Consider the following 25,790-nt stretch of genomic DNA (forward strand, 5'->3'; position numbering starts at 1 on the left):
GGATAAAAACTAGCCTATGCCCTTCCCCGGGGTGCATGTTATGTCTGTGTCAAATTTCGTCAAAAACAGTTTAACAGATGGGCCACGAAAAGCAGAAAGGCAGACAGACCCACTTTCGAATTTATAATATTATTATGGATCTATGGCTGATATGAGATTGCTATCTTTAAAGACTAGCAATTAGACTATGTAAGGCTACAATCTACATGGCTATATCCATGACGATGCAGTTGCAAAACAGTATGGCAGAGGTTATGACTGGTGTCTATTTGGCACACAGCTCGAGAGAGTCTGATTTTGCAAGACAAGACCAATGGATTATGGATGCGATGTTTACTGTTACTGAACGATTACTATTTTTGACGAACGAAAGACTAACTTGAACGCATATTCTTTGTATGTGTTTTAATTTTTCAGGTTTGTTTGAATTTTATTGGTTTCTAAAAGTCATTCCCAATTCAAGTTTTCCCAAATCAATTGCTACCGACGCAAACCAATGCAATGGAACGAAATGCAGCCGAAGCGCATAGTCATTTATTTAGATTGCGGTTGAAATTGGTAAACGGAAACAAATCAGAAGGAGACTCAAAACGAAGTAAGTGAAGTTTAGTTTGAGTCCTTTTCACGTTAAACGCCGATAGAAAAAAATTAAAATCGTAAAAATACGATATGGTCGTAATTTGTTTATTATGTTACGATACGTATAGAAAATAAGTTTTATTCAATTCTGTACATGGGTTACATAGTTACAGTCAAATACATAGCTGAGGTCACCGGTGCACCCCATGGCGCACAAATACAGAAAATATATTTTCCGGTACCCGGCGCCGCGCCGGCCACCCCGCCGGCCACCCGCTACACTTTATTTTATTTTTCAGTAAAACTGATTTTTATGTTTGTATTTCATTAAAAAATAAAGACTGCTAATTTTCGTTTAAATAATAAAGACTAATTTGAATTATATATCCTGAATTTTTATTTTGGTTACTTTTTTCGCTATCTTTCATTTTTTCAATTCCTTACAAGGTATGTTTGTCCCACTGCGCAGTATAGTTCTACAGCGCCGTGCCGGTCACGGAGTACGAATAAAGTAACAGTCAGTATGGCCGGCGGCGAGAAAAAGTAGTTTGAATATGACTATACGTTGAGGTCACCGGTGACCCCCATGGCGCTATGATAGAGGAAGGGTGAGGTCACCGGTGACCCCCATGGCGTTTAACGTGTTATCAGAAAAAGGGCTACATCTCGGTTCTATTTCACTCTGAAGGAATGGTTTGCTATTTAGTTTTATGAATAAAAAAAAGGAACAGTACTTACAACTCTGCAAATTGCATTTGGTTTAGAAAACTGGCGATACAACTTGGCCTGAAGAGTTGGTTTAGAAAATATCATTTCCATCATTTATTTCCGTAAATCGAAATCAATGATACAGCAGCAATATAGCAGACATCAAATAGCAAAGTAAATGGGTACAAAATTGGTGCTTCCGCATACCATTGCAATCAAAATCAGTAACAAACAGAATATTTACAAACAAAACCGGTACAGTTCATCAACGCACTTTGTAGTTTGAACCAACATACAGTTAAACCGATTATGACGCTCGTGTATAATGTCGTAACTACGTCTAATTACGAGAGTGATCCGTATAAATCACCGCTCTCCATAAAGGGCAGGGCGTCCCGTTTTACTGCAATTTAGTTAAGACCTGGTCAGACAAAGCGCGAAAGCGGTGAGAGGCAATGGCAGCAGCACGGCAAAACGAGGGACAGTAACGTTACTACCGAGGGCGTTTGTAGAAAAAAGCTTTAGACAACACTGCACGTGGGGGGAAATAGGAATATAGATGCCTATAGGTACTATAATTTTACTGATGAATAAATCGCACCTCATTTCGAACCAATATATAGATCTATAAATCACTCACTGCGCAGGTTCAAGGTCAGAGTTCTTTTCTCCTGACGCCAACTGTGCGATACTGCAAGGAATTGTTCGCGCCGCGCGTAAAGAAGTTTTTTGAGATAGGTAATATTTTAATATTATTAGTACTACTATAGTCCAACACAGACACGCCGGCCGTCTGAAAGTTATAATACAACTCGACGGTTCCCTAATGGGAACTTCTTAGTATAATATCACTGTAGTTCCTTGTGAGTTTGCGTTAGATAAAAGCTCTGACTTTAATCTGAGCAGTAGGTGACTTCTACCTATTAAATTAGATGGTGGTACGATCTATATTATTTATAGTTGGTCGCACACAGTGAATCAGAACAGGGTGGAGTGTTTGTTCCGCCACGTCATTGGTAGAACTGTATAGTACCCACACGAAGATATATGTACACTTTATAACTGTCGGCCAGGATTCCTTTACGACTTTTAAGAGTCGCATTTGATAACTCACTGTCGCACGTTGTGTCTGTCCAAGTCTGAACAATTCACAGGCGCGATGATAATCGCTACCCCTTTTTGTGCGGCGAATTACCTACAAGCCGCGATGGACGGCTCTCGCAAATTATTTTATAATCGCTCGGAAAAAAGTAAGGCGGTAAACACGTTATTTCACAATTTACTACACCATTTAATACACGTTTCTTGATGTTCGCTGAAAAATTATTGTAAGGTTCATTCGATGGCTCCTTTTTATGCCAAAATTATGATTTTGAGTTTTTATCAGCGTAAAGGGCTCCCGAGACGGTCAAGCGTCAAGCACGTAGATTTTTGCTTGAGCCGAGCATTTTGATCGTTTACAATGTTTGCTTGATGCTGGGGTCAAGTATTCACGTGATTGACGATGAATGATGCGATTTTATATTTTTTCTTGACGCGTCGTTCGGACAGTGTTCGAGATATGAGAAAAGTGCCGTTTGCTGGCTCAAGCTGCTTGACGGACGCATCAAGGGGCTTGATCTGTCCGTCAAGCAGATTGATCAAGCAAAACCAAACTACGTGCTTGACGTCTAACCGCCTGTTCGTCTCCGAAGCCTTTTAGATCCATTTGTTAGTCTTTATTATGCTTTTGATGGGTGTGCAATCGTCGAGCTAGAGCTGTCAACAATTAGTTTAGATATATTTATCTGAAGAAATTGTTCCCTAGTTAATTCTACGACGCATCGAAGTCGCATTATCACAGCACGTCCACAAGCCAGATGAAGCTTCTCACCAGATCAGAGCTGAACTAAATTAAATCAATTTCCTGATTGACTATGCCGGGAATCGAAGCCTTACACTTACGACCACAGTGCTCAGACACCTTTGAGAACATTATGGGGAACTTTCAGGCATACCTCACGTTGTTTTCCTTCACCGTTAAAGCATGTGATATTTGATTGCTTAAAAAGCAGATAAAACCGAAAAGTTAGAGCGAACCCTAAACCCCCGAGTAGGACTTCGACGGTACTCTAGATCTCCTGAATTTAATTCCAATTTACTATCCAAGTATAGATAATGACAATAATTCAGTCCAATGACCTTCAACTCCATAAACTGGTTGACTTCAAGCCATTAGTTAAGTTTTGAATGTCACAGCGAATAATGCCCCTCATCACATTGTACCGTGTCATGCGATGCCCCAACTGGCACGGGTGACTTGCTCGGCGAGGTGAATAACCGAACTTTATCTTTGTAGACAAACTATATTGGACATGTGACATCATTATTGTGACAGTTTTATGAACGTTCGTGCTGATTCGCTTTTGGTGACTCGGGCTACTGTTGATGTCAAGTTTTATTACTTTGTTATTTTTAATAAGACGAATATCTACATGTGCGGTCGGAAACCCGCGGCCGCATGTAGCCTGCATGCCATCCTCCTTGTGGCCCGCAACGATTTTGTAAATTCTTATAATCCAAAACTATTTTAGTTTCACAAAATTTTGAAATCTTACATCCACGAAAACCGGCTTACAGAAGATTTTTACTAATCCATTTTCATGTGATTGATAGGTAGGTATCTAGCTGTTATCTAATTTTGACAAATTGAAAAGGTTTACTCAACAAAATTACAATATTTTTTAATGAACTGGTGATGTAGCTATCAAATGTAAAAGTACCTAAATATTTGTATTTTTGTTGCAATAAATCTAAACTAAGTACCTACTATAAAATACTTCTATTACTTTGGTGTCAGTACAGGGGGCCTAAACAACCTATTATTATTTAGGTAAAATTCAGCCACATACGTTTACCCTCTCTAGACGGTTCAATAAAATATAACCAAAACTATGCAGTAAAATACCATGCCAGTAAACCATCGAAAAGCGTTCGCGTACTTTATTTACTTTATTCCGTGCCAGCTCAAATTCCATTGAAAAGTAACTTCAGTATTCTTTTTTAGGGTTCCGTACCCGAAGGGTGCCAACGGAACCCTATTACTAAGTCTCCGTTGTTCGTCCGTTCGTCCGTCCGTCTGTCAGCGGGCTGTATCTCGTGAACAATAATAGCTAGAGACCTGTCACAGCATGTGCATTCCTATTGCCGCTTATAACAACAAATACTGAATAATTTCGAAATCACCACCATGAAAATTTTAAAAAATTAAAAAGAGTTATTATTTGAACGATGGTACGGAACCCTTCCTGTTCGAGTCGGATTCGTACTCGACCAATTTTTAGGTTTTTGTCTGCGTCGGCATTCGGAGCCTGGTCGTAAATTTGGTAACTGTACACAAGTCCTTTTGGTACCCACTGCGAGTTTCCAGGCGAACCACGCCCTATTCAAATTGTATTATTTCGTTTGGAGAATTCCGAGAACAATGCTGCTCCCCATTTTATATTCATAATACAAGTAGATATCAGACTGATAACTTCATTTCAATAAAATAAGATATATGAAATTCGTATTTAAAATCAAAGAGACAACTTCGGAGAAGCTTTTAAATATTTCATGAACCTAAAGTTTTTAAGTGAATTCGAAATGTGAAAGCTTTGCCGGTAGTCGAGGGTGGTAACTAGCCAGGGCTAAAGCCCCACCAGACCAGAGATTTAAACTATAAAATTCCAAACTTCTGCCGGGAATCGAACCCGGGACCTCCCACTAAATCAAATTTCTTTAGTGCGAATATACGTAAACAGTGGAGATGTTACAAAACAAAAAGGTTACAGCCTGCCTATAAGCATGCAATATGTTATGGTATAACAAGTTGTATAATACATAGTTAAATTAGTCACATTAAATACGTTGTCACAATTTTTTTTTATTCACTATAGGCAAGCGCTTGACCACAATCACACCTGATGGAAAGTGATGATGTGGTCTATGATGGGACGCGTTTACCTAGGAGGTGCCTATTCACTCTTGTTTTAAAGATACCCGGATCTTAATTGGTAGGAAACACAGATCGCGGAAGAGTATTCCAAACCTTAGCCATGCGTAAAACTATTAAAATAATTTTAGCAAAATGCCCAAAATTAAAATACAATACTAATAAGACCACAGCGCGGAGGTCTTTGAGGAGGGTATTCGTATTTTATTACAAAAACCATGAGATAAAACCGTATTCTATTTTATTTTTAACCCCCGACCCAAAAAGAGGGGTGTTATAAGTTTGACGTGTGTATCTGTGTATCTGTGTGTCTGTGTGTCTGTGTATCTGTGTATCTGTGTATCTGTCTGTGGCATCGTAGCGCCTAAACGAATGAACCGATTTTAATTTACTTTTTTTTGTTTGAAAGGTGACTTGATCGAGAGTGTTCTTAGCTATAATCCAAAAAAATTGGTTCAGCCGTTAAGAGTTATCAGCTCTTTTCTAGTTTTCTTGTAGAAAAGAAGGTTAGATAACCGTTAGGTTCATAATATTATGTCACATACATAATTATTTATTTGAAAATGATGTTTTGGAAAACTCAGGTACTTTAGATCGTAGGCGCGGAATAGTCCAAGAAAATCAGTTCAGCTGTTTGAAAGTTATCAGGTCTTTTCGGTCTTTTCTAGTTACTGTAACCTTCACTTGTCGGGGGTGTTATAAATTTTTAATTTACACTTGTTAAAATAGGAAAACATTTATTTAACACAGTAACAAGTGTAAATTAAAAATTTATAACACCCCCGACAAGTGAAGGTTCCTGTAATAACTAGAAAAGAGCTGATAACTTTCAAACGGCTGAACCGATTTTCTTGAATTATAGCTAAGAACACTCTCGATCAAGCCACCTTTCAAACAAAAAAAACTAAATTAAAATCAGTTCATTAGTTTAGGAGCTACGATGCCACAGACAGATACACAGATACACACGTCAAACTTATAACACCCCTCTTTTTGGGTCGGGGGTTAAAAATAAATAAAAGCAAAATAATAAGAGCACCTGTGGGTGTACCGACACTATGTTAGTGAAGAGACTATAGTTACGCTGTGGCTGTGGTAAGGCTAAGCAGCTCAGTTTAGTCACATTGACGATACGGGCCAGTGATATGGACAGATTCAATTATAGATTATATAGTTATCATTTCTATATCAGCTAACGCATATTTCTGTATTAATTGCGTCAATAAATAAGATGAACATCTAAGACCACTCGTAGGTACGCTACTAGTAATATATTATTACATTAATTCGCTCTAATCTCGGAAAATCTCCGGAGTTAATATAAAATTCCTCTGGAATCCTTCGGTTTAGGACTTAGGTGATTAGAATCACTTAGATCTGGAAGTTTGATTAGTTTTCAGGAATCAATTTAATGTGTGTGTAAATTAATAACTATGGACAAGTAACACATAGAAATATTCTTAAATCTCTCAGAAAGGCGATATTAGTATTTTATAGAGGTTTTTTCTTGTATTACAAATTCAACCGATACAAATATTAATATTAGGAATTCAGTGTGTTTATTTGTCTGTCTTCTTTTTATACATTAGAGGAGAAAAATGCTGACGATACAACGTAGGTACAGCTAAGGTCGATTGGTTCGAGAGTTTTTTTTCTGCCTATGATATAGACTTCACCTAAGAAAGGAGTTCTTAAATTCCGCTCGTGCGAAGCCAGGGGATAACAGTTAGTCTGATGTAATAATCGTGATTATGGACAATTTTTTGCTTCCATCGTTGTGCTCCCATCAATATTGGTCAGTCTCTCGCGCTAGGGTATTCACTCAGTGGAGATGTCAACGCACTAATCATTGAATGAGGGGGCAAAAACCAAGAACAAAACTGCGATTGATTGAAGCAAAAAACTTTTGACATGCAAAATAGTTTCAGTTATAAAAGCATCTACACATCTGCCAACTCCAACTTTAATTGCCAGGAGACTTCTCATTTTTAGGGTACCGTACCTCAAAAGGAAAAACAGAACCCTTATAGGATCATTTTGTTGCCTGTCTGTCTGTCTGTCTGTCAAGAAACCTATAGGATACTTCCCGTAGTCCTAGAATCATGAAATTTGGTAGGTAGGTAGGTCTTATAGCACATATACAGGAATAAATCTGAAAATCGCGAATTTGTGGTTACATCATAAAAAAAAATTAAAATGTGTTTCAATTTTCAAAGTAAGATAACTATACCAAGTGGGGTATCATATGAAAGGACTTTACCTGTACATTCTAAAAAAGATTTTTATTTATTTTTATGCATAATAGTTTTTGATTTATCGTGCAAAATGTTGGAAAAAATACCCAAGTACGGAACCCTTAGTGCCCGAGTCTGACTCGCACTTGGCCGGTTTTTTTGAATGTGTTTGGCAAGGTTGTATTTCGGAGAGTGTGCCCAAGAGCTTTTCGATCTTGTTTCCCATTTACGCTTTTACCACCGCAGCGCCGGGCGAGTTTCCATCCCGGTTTCGTTGACATTGCTTCTACACGCACAAAACGCTTTGAGTCATCATTCCTTATACGCACATGGCTAGGGCTAAGTCAGCCAAACTCAGCTATTGACGTTATTGTTTTAATATAGCTAGGTTGAAGCGCGCCTGCAGCGAATATTTTTAAAAGCAAAGTCCATCGGCAACTCGGTTAGACTCCGCTGCCAACTGATTAACTTGGACTTACTATTATGAACTAGGTAGCTCTGGATGGACCGACGACCTCAATAAGGTGTTGGACAGTGGGTGCATGAGAAAGACGAAGGTTTTCTCTTTTTCAAGGTGCGTTCTCAAAAAGGAATACACCCAGCCGTGGGGCATATGCTATCAGATGGAGGTTCCAACGATTTACCAGCATATCTGTAGGTGCTTTAACAAACGTTAAAATGCTAATCATACGAAAGCTTATCATTAAAATATGATGGTAGGTATTGTGAATGTGAACGGTGTATGTTTTTATGATTTAAACGTTGGCAGCAAAAAGTTGAGACGTCTTTCTCAACAAAGCTAACGTTATAATTGGTTAAAATTACAAAGCTCTGCGCTTGAAGGATTTGAACTTAATTATATACCTACTTAGTTACATTACATTGTTAGGAAGACATGCTTAGTGAATTTGATGGTATGAACATAATTGGTCGTAAATACAATGACATCGATAAAAATACAAGAATATTATACAAAGAATAAAAACGTTGAAAGAACAACGGGAACTCAGGGCAATTAGTAAAAATTTGATTAAAAAACAGTTTGTGGAAGGGATAACCGAACAGCTGAATGATAAAATTAATTTATTTCAAACAGGACTTCATGTTATAAACTAGTGCTTATAATATTCGAAATACTGCCGGGTACCAATTACAGAACACTTAATTCCTCTACTTATCTTTTCAAAATGTTAGGTTTTTTTGAATTTTCATAGTTAATTTAGTTATAATAACTAGATTATTTCTTTACTTCAGACGTGTTACTAAAAGAATTATACTCGTAAATCTTTCTTCAATTTAACGAATGAAACTGTCCAGTTTTTGTGTATGTCTTAAGACAGGTGTTGTTCATCTGCGTAACAACTGCTAACAACCTCTTTATTTCGGCACTAACACTCCAAATTACTATAATTACTTTTATCCATAACCAGAATATCATGTCATAAATCTTAGGCGAAATTACAGGTTTCATAACTCGATTACCATGTTATTAGTTATGAGTCACATCGCAGATTTAAATAGAACAGCGTCTGTAACAACGTAGGGGATCATTTAGACCAAAGGTGTTCCGGAATTAAAATTTCAAATGCAAGACTTAATTATTGGAACAAGGATGCATTCCAATTTAAGAGCTTGGTTTAAGAGTTCCATAATGTCTGATTGTTATTAAGAGCTGCTCTTTTAAAGAAAATATTATATCACTAGTTTTTGAGTTATGTGGGGGTCGAAAGTAGCTTGAAATGGTCCGTGTAAAGAACAAGACTGCCAGCGCTTCACCGCTCTTATTAGAATTTGTCTTATTAGAACTTGGCTGGACACACTAGCCATAAGCCTTGATGAATGCCATAGGACTCTGTAGTTAGCGGGAGTAATTTTACTAATGATCCAGACCAGGGATTAAGAGACGCAATCATCTTATCATCAACATCTTCAACCTATCACCGGCCCAATACTGAGCACTAGTCTCTTAAAAGCTTAGGCTCTAATCTTTCACGTTATCTCAGGCGTGCAGGTTTCCTCAAGGTTTCCTCACGATGTTTTCCTTCAGCGCTAACGGAACCCTTTAAAACACTCAAACATCTATACTTATGCGACAGGTCAAGATGGCAATCGAAGCGGAGGCTGTGCGAATGTGCGGGGCGTCCCCACCCGATTGCCATGTCGACCTATCGGTACTATAGCTATTTCGTCAAATGAAATTTTAAATCAACAGTGTATTTTCACTCCAATTGACATTAATGTTGTATCACTTTACTGTGAAACGCAATCTAATAAAACATATTGTGTTACTAGGAAATCTACTGGCGTAATGTTATGATATAATTAGATACAAGATGGTGGTATTGCGTCGTATCGCAGAAAGCGAAGGTTTTTTCCACCACGGTGTCGTTAAAATTTTACAAAACATCACGTTTCTTTAGGCGTAGATTAAAGCGACGCTATGAATTTCAATTTCACGTTGAAAATATAGACGTAACAAAAAAAAAACAAGATTTTATTACTACAAAAGCCAAGGTCGCTAGTGATGATCGAATTTGTATGACAAGGAAGACAAAAGACTAGTCACTAGGTCAACCAGTTACTAACCAGGAATCACATAAAATACCATTACAAGCACGACGTGAATTTGGCAGATTAAGGACAAGTCCACAAACTTCACGGTGAATTACGAAGTAGACTTTGCACCGCCTAATTGTATAGTCAATTCTTCTTCTTACAAGAAATTTGCATTTCTAATTGAGCATACATTATTAATGTCTGAAATGAAACTATGAATACGAAATGACATCAGACTATAACTGTACACAAATGTGAATACTTATCACGCCAGTTTGTCAAGCGGAGAAACGAAAAAGGACCACTGACAGATTTATAGCTTGAAGTGGACTTATTATTAAACTTGGACCTAAGATCAATCGTTTCGTTAAAGCGCTCCCCGAGCAAACAAACAACTGGACCATTCCAGCGATGGGTCGACGAACCGCAACAGCTGGGCGTCAAAAAATAACATCAACCGAGAATAGCGAAGATATACGGGCAACATATGCTTTACCTACTTTCGAGGCAGCAGTTACCGGGCCAGACGTGCCGGCTGCAGTCAGCCAGGCGATGTAAGATAATTAACAACGAAATTGGCCGGAGACAGCTAGACGCCTTACTTCTATAGCCCACGATGCATTAGGCCCCGCAATAATAATACGCCGCGAGGCCGACGCAAGGCAATTAAAAAAATGGTGAAACTTGCAAGGCCCGTTTCCCACACATTAGTCAGACGTAGCGAATGTATTGACTTAAGTAGATTTAGGACTGGAGATGCAAGGGAAATTGCTGAAATGTAGGTGAAAGCCATAATGCACGAGAACATTACAGTCATTCCTAATAACGCTTGTAATAACATCGGTTATACTCGTAATGCAGACATAAATGCAATCGCGTCGTTCCTCCAAACCAATTTTATTAGAGACGGTATGTCACGGACGCCAGGCACGCTCACGCTCTGATTTGCATATCGCCAACGAAAGTGTAACGCTAAGTAAAATCGACCTGTATTTCTAATAGCTACGGAATAATGCAGCGTTTCTAAAAAAGCACTATGCAAATTAGGCGGCGTTGTTTTCTGAGAAAAAACACTGAAACGTAATTAGTTACTGGCTTTCTGTTTAAGCTATGGCCACGTAGAATACTAATGGACTAAGAGCCAGCGGGTGCGAGACCTTCGTTATTTTATAAAAGCTGAAGGTTTCTCTGCGTATTGTCTCCAACACAGGGAGGAACGATCAGCGACTATGAAGTTGGGATCATGGTGGCTTTGGGAGATGACAGGTAATAAAAGTGTCTGGTTAGGAGTTGCCACGATAGTAAGTGTCTGGCAATGTATGACGTGATTTCTAATAGTATTGCAAAGGAAATTAAAAAAATTGTCTTTACATTTTGACGTAAGATTTTTTACACATTTATTAGGTACCTGTGATGAGATGTGGGAGTTCCCAAAGCCACCATGATCCAAACTACATAGTCGCTGATAGTTCCCCCTGTCCTGGGGACAATACGCAGAAGAATTTTGAACTTTTATAAAATAACGAAGGTCTGGCACGCACTGGCTCTCGCTTTATAAACAATTCTTAGTTTTCATTTTAAAATGTGTACCTGGTTAATATATGCAAATTATTAAATTTAGCAGGTAAGCAGTTTTGCTACCATATCCGTGCGACCTATATTACGAACCGCTATTATAAAAGTCATAGTTCAAACTACTCGTAAGTCGTAACTAGGACATAATCAAGACATTTTTTATGCTGTTCAGCTGTTTAGAACCATCATCATCGCCGTCCATTGATAGAGGTCCACTGCTGAATATGGACGGGTCTTTGTAGGGGGCTTCCACAAGCCACGGTCTTGCACCGCTTGAATCCAGCGACCCCCTACGACTAGTCCGGTCTAGTCGGACAACTCGGCCTAAAAGGAAATTGCGACTTCGTTTTTACTTACTCATCATACAGCACAGACGAATATACCTGAGGCTAGATGTCATTTAGTTAGAAATGTATCAATTTGTTTATAAGAAATAATATTTTGTTCTCAATAGTATAAAAATTATATAGAAAGTCGTGTTATGTAGCAAAGGATAGCCATTTTCGTTAAATATTTCACTTTAACATAAATGCATCGTAACTCGACTAGATCACATATTATTTACCTGCTAATAACTAATTCTAAATAGCATACAATATAGGTAGGTACCTATAGAAATTACTAGTCTAGTGGTAGTCTAGTAGGTGGTCTGCCAACGCTGCACTTTCTGGTGTGAGGTCGCCATGTTAGCACTTTACGAGTTGTGACGCCAATTTTTATCGGTTTTTTGAACTATGCTGCTCTGCCCATTGGCACTTAAGTTTCGCAATCTGTTGAGCTATGTCAGTCACTCTGGTTCTCCTAATTTCTGATTTCATCACGCACAGAAACTTCATGAATAGCTCATTCCATCACTCGCTGTGTAACTGAGCTTTCTTATGAGGCCCATAGTTAGCGACCATGTTTACAACCGGTTCATCTCAATATGAGCCGCTCCAGTTAGATCGTCTCGCTCCCGATTGTCGTGCGAATGATTTGCTCGAATCTGCGTGGCGAATCTTCTGCTCTCTAACGCACATCTTGAGCAACCGTGAAAATTGCACTGTTATGCCTACCGCGTCAATCATCGTACGCAAACAAGCCAACGAGCAATGCTTAACAACTGTGCCAGTGTCGCAACTAGTAACCCAATTGTTGAGCTTCTAAAAAATACCTTTCGGTTAATGTGTGGTGTTGAGTTGTAGTGGTGCGCTTTTCTTGCGTGGCGGCTTGCTTTTCCTGCATATTTAGCAGTGGGAGGACAGGCGGTGCATATCGCATGCTGAACCCACCAGATTTGTCTGTTTTAGCGGATTAAAGCAAATTAACCTTGTTGCTTGTGGTTAATTGTTCTTCGTAAATATGACGGCAAAAGTGAAGTCTCTCAGTTTCGACAAATGCATCATTTACCCAATTCACGAGAGCGGAACGGATGTGGACGGAAGCATTGTGCTGCGTTTGACCGCGGAACCATTGTGACTTGTGAGGTGCTAGAGATGGTGTACTATAGAGAAAGTTAAGCCACGTTAAAACTGCCTTAACTTGAATGGTGGTGGCGGGCCAGTCGCGATTTTCGTTATTAGTAAATTCACACTGTGGTACCTACTTGCTTTTTTAAGTATAAATCTGTCAGTACTATCGCAATCTTTACTAATGACGCAACTCTTATACCCCAGCGTCCACTTATGCAGGACGGAAACCAATCCGTTTTTGAGGGTATATTGATAATTTTTTTCGTCATTGATTAAGAATCTGATTGGTCTGCTGCTGAATACACATACACTGATCTCAGCTTTGATAGCTACTAGGCTACCGGGCTTTATAACAAGATTAAAAATCGGATGTAATAACTAGAGTAAAAAACTAAACATTTTATTTACCTACATTAACTTAAAATATTCTACAGTTCTATTAGTTATCTATATATGTAACGTATACCGCTATAAATGTACATCAATGTGAAATGGAGGGCGCTTTTGTTACATGTACGTCTGCATCTCTATGGGTACTTAGCTCAATGGTAGGGTGTATTAGATAAGCCGCGTGAGTTGAGACGAGACAATGGAGGACGATTTCGCAATTCGCATTCAAATTTGAAGAGTGAGAGCGATCCGTCAATGCGGAAAATTGTAGAGCGGAAACAGACGCGTGCGGCATTTGACTACCTATGTTGATGTAGTATTTACAACTTACCATTTCTATAATCATTAGTTTTATGTTGACTGCATTGTCATCGGACATCAACTATACGTTAGTGTATCCAGTTTAATTGATACGAGCATGCAAATTTGTGCAAAATATAGCGTTGAAGTCGTGCTGAAGCAGCATAAATCCACACAACTTTTTCCATTATTTACAGCAGGATATCAGTGCTTGAAATGTGCGTCATAAATTATGGAATTAAAAAAACTGGCGTGCCAGTACGTACTACGTACGTACAGTACGGCCTACTAAAAACTATGACGGTAATTATTTCATAAGCAACAATTTTTCTATAAATTGTTTAACAAATGACAATAAATGATTTTAAAATATCTATTTAACAAGATATTGCTCTCAATCACAAAATTTGTTTTGGCTCTCGCTTTCATGTTCAGGAGATACCCATTTTTTTCTTAATTCAACACGAATGTAAAATAAACATTTAACAGCCAAACGACACGGCTCTGTAAACGGGTACCTAACCTTCGTAAATAGTAACTTTCGTGAACTGTGTACCTGATCGATTTAAAAATATCGATCATCGATCAATATTTGAAAGTCTAACGATTGAAATTTACAGATGAATCCTTTTTCATTCCTTTTTAGGGTTTCGTACCTCGAAAAACGGAACCCTTATAGGATCACTTTGTTGGGGTGTCATATGAACGGGCTCTCTGTACATTCTAAAACAGATATTTATTTATTTATTTTTATGCATAATAGTTTTTGATTTATCGTGCAAAATGTCGGAAAAATTACCCGAGTACGGAACCCTCAGTGCGCGAGTCTGACTCGCACTTGGCCGGTTTTTTTTTATACAATTTCATTGCACCTGCATGAAATTTGTATTCCTACTTTGACACTAAAGATAAATCGCCGGTACACAGCCATATGGGTAGGCGTTCGATAAAATCTGTTGTTCGTGAGGTAGATTTCTCGCGATCTTTCGGTAAATACTTTATTCGCACGCCCTCTCGGGTCATCAATGATACGGAATACTTAGCCGAGGATTCAAAAACAACATAAAACTTAGGTATCTTTTTGTCAAAACAACATAACACTTCAATGTAATATTCATATATAGAATAGAATAGATATTTATTCAACTAGACTTTAACAAGTGCTTTTGAATCGTCAAATAATTAATTTACTTACCACTGGTTCGGAATGCCGTTCCTACCGAGAAGAACCAGCAAGAAACTCGGCGGTTGGTCTTTTCAATATAGTTCATATGCAGTCGCATCATCATCATGATCAACCCATCGCCAGTTCATTACTGAGGACGGGTCTCCTCTCAGAAAGAGAATGGTTTGGCCATAGTCCATTACACTAGCCAAGTGCTGATTGGCAGACTTTACACACCTTTGAGAATATTATGTAAAACTATCAAGCATGCAAGTTTCCGTCACGATGTTTTCCTTCACCGTGAAGCCAGAGATACATATTTAAATAGTTAAAATGTACACATCTCTGAAAAGTTAGAGGTGCGCGGTATCGAACCCCCGACCTCTCAAATAGCAGGTGGAAGTCTTAACCACTAGGCTCCCATGGCTTTTGCAGATAATTGAATTTTATCAGCGCAAACTGAATTTGATATCATTCTGAAAGACCGAACATCTCGTGTCTGAGTCTTTAACCGTCTGACGAAACATTTAGGTACATAAAAACATGTTGACAACTTTGTTTTCTTTAAATACAGCGAACTGCATCGTTATTTGATTTATTGAATAGGTTGTTTCTCATTTCAACAAATCTGTTAAAGAATTTATGAGATCTTCCAGGATCAATCTCGGAATTTACCCCATCTCATGAGAATAGCGAGGTATATCTCGTCAGGTCTTCAGTCTGTCAGCCACCGAAGTACCTAAGTTTTGTTTTTCAGCAGATATTTCTATTTAAGAAAATATTTTGTGCTTTTCTTCATCAGGTGACCCGCCTGCTCGTTTGCTCGCTATTTTTTATAAAATAAAAATGTAAAGATATTTTTTAAATAATGTAATAATATGTATCCATTGTAATCTAGGTATGCTCTACAGTGTACACTGTACATCTTCACACGACTTTGGCATAAGTAATGTAAAGTTATACTTACACAGATTTATCTCATCCAAATCTACCACGCAATAGCTACCGCATTCTCGACAATACAATGTCTATTTATACATGAACCGCAGCATTCAATTTGAGATCTAGCACAATAAACACAATTGTATATTAAGCTAATCTCACATTAGTTTGCTAACTATTCGCACTCGCCCGCACGCATTGATTTTTTTGACTTTGGTAAAAAATTAAAAACCCTTCAAAAGCTCGCACGTCTAATGCAAAATAAATATGCCACGTATCTGGAGAATGTTGTAGGAAGTTGAATTTTAAGCTAGAAAGGGCATTCTGAACTAGTGGTAGATTCCGTTGACAATTCACAAGCATATTATGTAAAAATTTGTTTGAATAAAAAAATCTTTCAATTTTTACGGCAGCACCCACGACAAAATACGATGCGTGTGGTTTCTTTTTAATTTATTTCTATGATTTTCCAGACATGTGAATTACTTTATTCGAATTTCGACTACTGTTGAATTACAACTTTTTTTAATTGCTAGATAGGATTTAGATTGACGATAATCATGCTTGATGAAAAGCAATGGTGAGATGTGCGTTGGAGCGCGCTTAAGAGGCTTATAATTTTAGCATACGCTTGTATTATAGTAATGGCTGTCGGTCATCAAATTCATTGAGTACGGCATGCGCGCATAAATATACGTGCAGCTTTAAATGTCGACATTGGACCGAAACGACGCTTCCAACACCTACGCACGTTTGTCGATTACAGTCAGTGAATCACGACTTAGGCTCTGGAACGCCATAACCTACCATTAACCTGTTTTTAGGTTCACACACAGAGTACTATACAAATCAATGTGGACATTCCATACCACCTACGAGAAAGACATGTCCCAGTTTACGACTGCTTTTGTTAAACTTTTCAGGTTCATGTCCCCACAGATACGTGCCGTACTGAAGAGCCGTGACAGTGGTTGATATCCACCTACTATTCGGACGGTCAGGGGTCCACTGAGAAAAATCTGAGAAAAGTCATAATCTGTAACAAAGAGTAGGTAAAGTTTTTAATCAAACCGCTACACGATTTTCCTTAACTTATCACCTCAGTGATTCTATCACTTTAAGCTTTACCTTGTTCTATCTCGTTATAGTAAAATTAGTTGCCTATTATGGTACAACACAACTAGCAATGAGGAAGGAAGGCCTACTCAGTTTGGTATTCTCACTGCAAGTCCCGCTGATTCATACAACTTTGCCCATCACACAAAGTCGCGCTTGTTGCAATTTTATTATATGCCCGCACCGTTCATCAGATGATATCGACGCTCGTTAGCGCCTTTGAGGCGCCAAAGCCTCCACCATAATGTAACACCGACAGGATTACCTACGATCCGTTTGAATGCTTTGAATTCCCTGAATTAACCAACGCAGAACTACTGATTTATGCACTGTTGGCTTATGGCTGGGTAAAAGGCGAGCGGCAAGTTCATAATGGCTCAAGCTTCGTACGAGTATACGGATTCTGATCAATTCAAGCGAAATTTCTATGCACGCGTATCGCATAGCTTCATTTATGAGGAATTTCTACATGTGTTGCGGCTACCACGTATATGTAAACTTTCTGGTGACAACTTGTGGCTGGCAATAATGGCATATAAAGCTTCTGTTACTCCAAAGATACATAATGCTATATTGCGGCTTACCGTAGTAACCACCTATGCTGATTTCGAAAATGTAACAAGAATGCCTGTCGCACGCTGCTTAAGGCAAGAAAATAGTTTGTTTGTGTTTGCTCCGACGTAAAAAGCTTCCAAAGTCAAGGAATCTAAAGAAATCAATGATAGTGAAATAGATATATGATATAGAACATATAAAATATAAACCATAGGTATACTATAAAGATATCTTTAATTCAAATTATTTATCGAAAATAAAGAAAAGGAATTGACGCCCTCAATTTTTTATCTAGATCATCTCTCTGTCAAACATAATATAATTAATTTAATCTACGCACTCGCTGACGACAAAGCTTTTGTAAATAGTCTCGGTCATATTGCTTACGACAGTTAAGCAGCTTAGGTCGAATTAGGAGCTTACTTAAAGCCTTACTAAAGTTTTCCATCACAATGCGGTAGTCTGTAAACGATAGTGTGCCTTCGCAGAACTTATGCGAGAATCTAGTTCTAAAGCTTTAGAGGCTTTAGGAAGTGTAATATAGGAGATTTGCTTGTAAAGCATTAGCATACATTGTGCCAAGTCGTATAAATATTTTCGGATAGCAAGAATTGAAAACGATCAAATCCGGAAAGTAAATAAAGAGGATTGTATTAAGAAAGAGATTATGTAAAAGATGATTGATGACCTGAAGAAGGGAAGCGGGCTTATGAGCGCACTTATGAAAAGCCTATGCCCAGCTATAGGTAGATGCATGCAGGTCCACGACTTGGATTGGACTGGAACGCAAAAATCACAGGATTTATGTTAGGGCTATCAAATATGCCAGATGAAATTTTTGATACGCGATAAAAAGTAGGAGTCGGAGAAACAGTACACGAGTATAACGATAATGAGGCCCGCGATACAATAGATGAAACACGTCGCTCGCACAATGGAGAGAGTCGATGAGCCAGCACACAACATTAATAAACGTGGCTACACGCTTCTCATACTACCTGACTCAGATGCCACTACTGGCTTTAAGAGACAGCCGTTATATTAACATTTGTTTACAGTTATCAGTCATAATCTTTACCTATTAAATAATGTAACTCCATAAACGTATTGTTTATTATAAATCCATTTAATCCGTGAATAGGTGAAAGAAAGAAAAAAAAGCGTTTATTTGGATCCACATTTATACAACTAGTTACAGATAATTTCCACAAAATAAGTGTTGTGTGGTCCCAAAATGGACTCCACTCAGCATTTGCTATGTCTTCGATTCATTGGCATTATCTGGTGTGGATACCATCGGATACATTAAAAATTGACAAAATCGTTTTCCACTAACTGTTTTTTTTTATTCATTGATTGGATAATAAAATAGACACAAAAATCATCCAATTTTTGCTAATGCACTGATTGCTTCATCAGTATACCTATAATAATGACTATCAGATGAAACTGCTGAGTAGAAAAAGATCTGTCTCTAAGTGAAACTGTAGTCACTGTAGAAAATGAATGTTTTCTTAAACATTTTAAAACATTTCCACATCCGTCTCTCTCGCTAGCTATTCATTCAGCTCGAGTCAGATACGGCTAGCAGCACTGTGTCCAAGGACGGCCTATTTTTATTTTACACCGCATCGGTTCCCAGTTAAAATGGACGTGTTCAGAAAACGTAAACAAAGTGAAGACGCGAACGTTCTCAACGACTTGTTTTCTTGTTGTAAAGAAAGCTCCCGTATGGCTACGAGGCTTTAGAAGTGCACGTGAGCTTAGCTCACTAAGACGGAGAGTTATTACTTAGCTATAGTCTAAAGTTTAATGGATATTATTTCTGTAACAAAATAGATTTTTTGTAAAGCGCGCCCGGTGGATCTACTGGAGTAACCAGAAACAATTTTGATAATATTTTTTTTTTGGTTCAGTTTCCGGTGAATACCCTGACAATCCCTGAGGCCAGTCGCCTAAATGTTAAAAAAAAATTACGAGACCACACTTAAAACATAAAACGCGCCTCATCTGGTGCAAGAAGGAATGCCTCATTTTTGATACAATGCATAAATAAGCCTGGCTAATGCAGAAAGGTAAGAAATGCAGCCAGTATCCTCGCACCATTCCACGTGGACATAATTTGTATAGTAATTAGATGAGGATAGCTAATAACTTTTATTTAAATATTTTCGATAAAAAAAGTTAATCGTCTTTTCAAATTCACTTCGTATTTTGCTGTCTAGTCGAAACACAGACTGATAGCTAATCGATAATATGATAAACCGATAAAGTACTGATAATAATATTCATAATTTCCACCAAAATTTTCTTGAAATAGCGAAAGTAGTAAACAACTTCAAGGAGTTCAAGGTCGACATTTTTTACCTAAAATATGACAACATTCGTTGATAAGACATACAAGAATTATATTGTTACTAAGAGCTGCGTTATTGTCGGTGTTGTTTCTATCTTTCTCCATAAATTATTTTACTCTTTTCTATCTCCTCATTATCTAACAGCAATGATTTTTTTGACCTGTTCCACAAAGGCCAGTGGTATGGGTTTAATGAAAATAGCATACCTTTTCCAGGTTAGTCCTCGACCGGCATCGTCACAACTAGTTACCATCAGATAAGATAGAAAGTAAGAAAGAAGAAAGAAAAGATTGCAGTCATGGGGCTAACTTGTCATCGAATAAGAATATATTCTCAATCTTCTCTTCTACGCTTTTCTCTATTTTATTTTATAAAAACTAGATGGCACGCTTCGACTTCGCTTGGGTGGAATTTCTGAAAATCTTCCTTAGTGGTGGTCTACGTTTTATTGAAAAACTAAATGCAAAATCACTTTCAAGACCCAGTGGTGTCAACTGTAGATTGATTTGCCAATAAGTTTATCCTTTTATATGTATATACAGCGTGTTGTTTCTTGACAAATGGTGCTTCTTGACAAACTTTCGAGCGACCCTTCAAGTTCAGAGAAGTTTTTTTAGGAGTTTAATTCCGCGATGATCTGTTAACAGAGCTGTCACATTGAAGTTTTGAACCTACTCTTTAAGACCTCGTAATTATCTCTCACCCCTTGAGAGGTTATTATTTTTTTGGTAGGTAGTACACATCGGTCCTAACCTCAGCTTGCCGGGATGTTACGGACACTATATCTAACACCTTGTATAGCTAGAGAGCCGTATATCTACGAGCGACCGAAGAACTAAAACTCAATTCAATATCCCGATCAGTGAGACAAGAAAAACGAACATCGTAGGCCGTAGCCTGTAGGTTTACCGATTGAGCTGCAATTACACGAGTGGGGCGATAATTTAGCGTCATTATTCCAATGCTGGGTATCTGTGTCGCATACGGTTTGCACATTGAGATGCATTTGTGTTCAATTACCGATCTGTGCAATACGCCGGACTTCTACAAAAAGGTTAACTAATGCAGAACTACGTACTATATGAAATATTGTAAAAACTGTTTTTGGGCGTCATTTTTCTAACATGGCGGCGCTAACAGCAAAAATATTTTGAGGTGGCAAAGTGACAATCCTCATCCCAAAAGAGCCCGTCAAAATCTATTAAGACTCCCGGGATTTTGTCCAGAAATTTCAAAAACTTGGATTTTCCCCGGAAAAACTTTCCAGGTAGGTACCCTTTTGAAGCAGCATGTGACTGTTGTAAGTTCTGATTTTTATTGAATAGATAACTATATAACTATTATAAAATAAAAATAAAAAGGTTTGAGGCATACTCGTACTCCGGTACGAGTATGTACGGTACTCGTACGGTGAGGAGTACTCGTGAGGCCTTGGGTACGGCATTATGAGAACTTCGTTTGGACTGGAGGTAAATCGGTTGATAAGTAACAATAATTACCAATCAAAAGACTTTATTCAGAGGAATGCTTAGTAGTAAGGAGCGGGCCTAGAGCTTATCAACTATGCTTCATGAACCTATTCTCTCTTTAATTTAGAGTGCACTATAACATTAAATCGCAAACTGTTAAATGGTATAAATATTACTCTATTTCCGACTCTTTACTATCCAATTAACAGGCAAATAACAGGACTCTATCTTTCCATAGCACTAAAGTGCTAGTTTTATAGGGCAGTCCATAAAGATAAAGATAAATTTATGTGTGATACTGGAGTATAAAACAAACTCTTTATTAAAGCTATTAAATGTTTTATTCTAAAACAGTAGCTCGTGATTGATTTAAACATATCGGGGAACGTGTATGGGAAAACAAATCGCGACACGAGAGTTATATTGAAAAGTAGAAATTTACAATAAAGTATTGCCTGGAATTAATGAAAAATGTATTAACACAGAATGTTAACTGATGAAAATGAATAATAGCCCAGTAATTTGGCCGTCAAAAATGGGCTTATCTGGAAAGTTTTCAGAATGTTATGCAAATTGGTGGTTTTATAGATTTCGATGTGCTCTTTCCGAATTTTTATTTTGCCACCTCGTACCTTTGCCGCTCGCGCCGCCATCTTGGAAAAATGGCGCCCAAAAACAGTTTTTTCACGATAACTTCTTTCCCACTCATTTTACGATAAAGATGGCTATGTAACAATTAAACTAGAGACAATTTCCTACAATTTGTGTAGTCACCTTTTTTTGTAGACTCAATAGTTTCAGCGTACGAGCGCCACAAAGCCCACTCCAACACTCGTTTTGGCTAAATAACTCATTTCCACACCACCATGTGGTAGAGTGAGTGGCGTGATTTTTTTTTTTATGGTATCTCCAGGAGACAGTAGTCACCTTCAATTTAAGCCATCAGTTCGTCCAGAGAATACTAACACTCTTCAGAATTCTGCTCGAGATAAGAGTAAATATACTGCATCGCAGTTTCGATCTCATGTGAATATGAACCTTTTTTTTGGGTTTCGAACCCAAAGGATGCCAACAGGACCTTATTACTAAGTCTCCACTGTCATCCGTCCGTCCGTCCGTCCGTCCGTTTGTCTGTCAGATAGAGAGTTGAAATTTTCACAAAATGTGTATTTTTATTGCCGTTGTAACAACAAATAATAAAAATTTCAAAATGGCTGACATGAAAAAAAAAAACAAAAAGTAATGTTATTTCTTGTTTGATGGTACGGAACCCTTCGTGTGCGAGTTGGGCTTGCACTTGACCCATTTTTTTATTTTTTTTAGTTTGTAGTGTGTGGTAAAATTTTTCATGCACGAATTGCGATATTGTGTATTGACTGCGACCACATTATAAACATGCTCGAGACGCCGAAAAATCGGTCAAGTGCGAGTCCAACTCACATAGGAAGGGTTCCGTACCATAATACAAGAAATAATACTCTTTTTCATCTTTTTTTCATGACGGCCATTTTGAAATTTTTATTATTTGTTACTATAACGGCAATAAAAATACACATTCTGTGAAAATTTCAACTTTCTACCTATTACGGTTCATGAGATACAGCGCGCTGACAGACAGACGGACGGACGGACAAGCAAACGTATGACAGCGGAGGCTTAGTAATAAGGTCCCATGGGCAGCTTTTGGGTTTAAAACCCGAAAAAAAGGCTTATATGCACGTGAGATCGAAACTGCGATGCAGTCTATTTACTCTTATCTCGAGCAGAATTCTGAAGAGTGTTAGTATTCTCTGGACGAACTGATGGCTTAAATTGAAGGTGACTACTGTCTCCTGGAGATACCATAAAAAAAAAACACGCCACTCACTCTACCACATGGTGGTGTGGAAATGAGTTATTTAGCCAAAACGAGTGTTGGAGTGGGCTTTGTGGCGCTCGTACGCTGAAACTATTGAGTCTACAAAAAAAGGTGACTACACAAATTGTAGGAAATTGTCTCTAGTTTAATTGTTACATAGCCATCTTTATCGTATAATGAGTGGAAAAGAAGTTATCGTGAAAAAACTGTTTTTGGGCGCCGTTTTTCCAAGATGGCGGCGCGAGCGGCAAAGGTATGAGGTGGCAAAATAAAAATTCGGAAAGAGCACATTGAAATCTATAAAACCACCAATTTGCATAACATTCTGAAAACTTTCCATCTCATATTACCAAATTACTGGACTATAATTGGAAATAAAAAGCGATGAATGGCAGGCATTTCCACGAACTATCTGATGTGAGCAAACAGAAAGTACCTACTTATCTAAAGAGAGTAGACATAGGAAAGATTTTCGTAACAAAATATGCAGATGGATTTGGGACCTAAGAAAACCACCCTATTAATGAAAGAGATCCTGATCACATTATTATAGTTTGCAGAGCAAGGATAAAAACAGCCAAATGGCGCCTTTACCGTGACTTTTGACTGTGTTTTATTCCGTCTGTTACTAAACATTTTAATCTTCGTTATACGTTGAAGGCACAAATACTTTCTCCTCAAAATAGGGTTCCAGTTTCGATTTCCTTTTAGGAGATGTAAGAAAATGAAAGCAATTTTATTGGCTCATTTTCGATTTAGACTGTGGGATTCGGAGATATTTATGTCTATATTTAAGTTGGAATTGAATCAATATTAAATGTGCTTTAGTTTATTTTATTTACATCTATGCGTGTTTTTAGTGTAGTGGAGATACACTCCAGAGAAAAAAAAGGAACCCTTATAGGACCTCTTCGTTGTATGTCTGTCAAGACCGTGAAGGGAATCAAAACCCATCGGGTAATTCCACATTGAATTAGAATCATGAAATTTGGCAGGTAGCAATGTCTTATCACAAAAAAAAGTGTTATTTCTTGTACGAGTCCAACTCGCACTGGGTCGATTTTTATATATGTCATGAAAACGAAAGTAGGGGAGACCGGGGATAGTTGACTAATTTTTTACTAAATCATATTTTTTTTTTTGTTTTCATACATACAGACAATATAATCGCATTAATGGATAGAAGAACCATTAAACTAATAAAAAAAATTAAAACCTAGTTCATTATTCAATATAATGATCATGTTTTAATGCATTTTACAGAACACCAACTCTTAGTCAATTTACCCCGGATCCGGGGTAGATTGACTATATGCCCGGGGTAAGTAGACCTACGTATCAATAAGCGACAAATTATGAGAAGATTCAAGTAATAAAACATTTTTTTTTTTTTCAATTTGAGCTCTTTATTCAAAAGCAATTTCAATCAGGTACAGACATCTTTTATAAGTCTTTAAAAAAACTATCAACTCTTACTTTTTTATTGCTCTACATACTTAAATTTCTAAGCACTTGTTTTTTGTATTTAAATTTTTTAAACTAAACTCTTCTTCAGTCTCATTTTAAAACACATATTAATATTTGTATACTTAAAAATATAAAATAACAGTCAAGTTATCAGTCTTCATTATCAGAAATGCAATGTTCGCATTCGAAAAACATTAAATTACCTCTTACACATTTGGCATGAGCCCATAACTTACAAGTTATGTACTGAATCCATTGTTCGCCAGGAACACTATCAGCGTAGGATTCAGTGCACTCTAAACAAATCGTGCTCTCATCATCTGACTCCACAGCATCGTCATTTTCATTTACTTTATCCGTCCTTTTTCCTTTACCCTTTCCTTTTCCTTTGCCCTTACCTTTGTTCATTCCTTTTCCTTTTTCTATTCTGTTTTGTGTATCTGTTTTTTTTTTTCTTTTTATAAGTTTCTCTTTTGTTTTCATATCTATAAGATTTTGTTTTTCAGGAGTGTCTGTATATTATATAGTACTTTTACGCTTTCTAATATTTGTTCTATTATTTATAAGTGGCGCCGCTTTGGGAAAGGGTCTTATCTCTTCAAGTGTCGCCAGGTTTACATTGTATAAAGGTGGAGGCACATTTACTTCTCGAGGATGTACGTTTTCTGGGGTTTTGAGATTTTCTCTTACTTCCGCTTCATATACAGAATGTAATGTTTCGGCAAAAAGAGAAGGTGACTTACATTCAGTACTCAAAGATCTTGTATCAGCTCGTTCAGTTCTTCTTTTATAGGTCCTCTTTGTACTGTATCAAAACAATGAATATACTTATAAGAATTGAATAAAAGGTTCATCTCGGAGATATTTTAAACTCAAAATTTTACTGGGGTTGGTTGACTAACTATTCAACCAGCCCCGAAATAAATTAGTCTACCAACCCCAAACGCCATTTTAAGTTTCGATGGCATGCATAACCTAAACACTGACATCAACTTAAGAAATAATACATGAAATATGATTAATATGGACTCATGAAACACTCTGACTAATAGATAAATGGTTAACATAAAATTTGTAGGTATCAGATCAAAAAAT

The 25,790-nt window shown here is 37.6% G+C and overlaps 1 protein-coding gene and 1 long non-coding RNA gene across 4 annotated transcripts in view; both read right to left on the reverse strand.

Annotated features, from left to right (window-relative positions):
* Positions 1-25,790, reverse strand: part of LOC123869194 (CCR4-NOT transcription complex subunit 6) — a 318,277-nt gene that overhangs the window by 70,174 nt on the left and 222,313 nt on the right. The window lies entirely within an intron of this gene.
* Positions 2,805-3,005, reverse strand: LOC123869219. Its single transcript, XR_006796836.1, has 2 exons — positions 2,939-3,005; positions 2,805-2,901 (listed from the first exon to the last, which is right to left on the reverse strand). It is a non-coding gene; the product is annotated as an uncharacterized LOC123869219 (long non-coding RNA).

Source organism: Maniola jurtina, chromosome 10 (genome assembly GCF_905333055.1).
Source record: "Maniola jurtina chromosome 10, ilManJurt1.1, whole genome shotgun sequence".
In the NCBI taxonomy this organism is placed as follows: Eukaryota; Metazoa; Arthropoda; class Insecta; order Lepidoptera; family Nymphalidae; genus Maniola; species Maniola jurtina.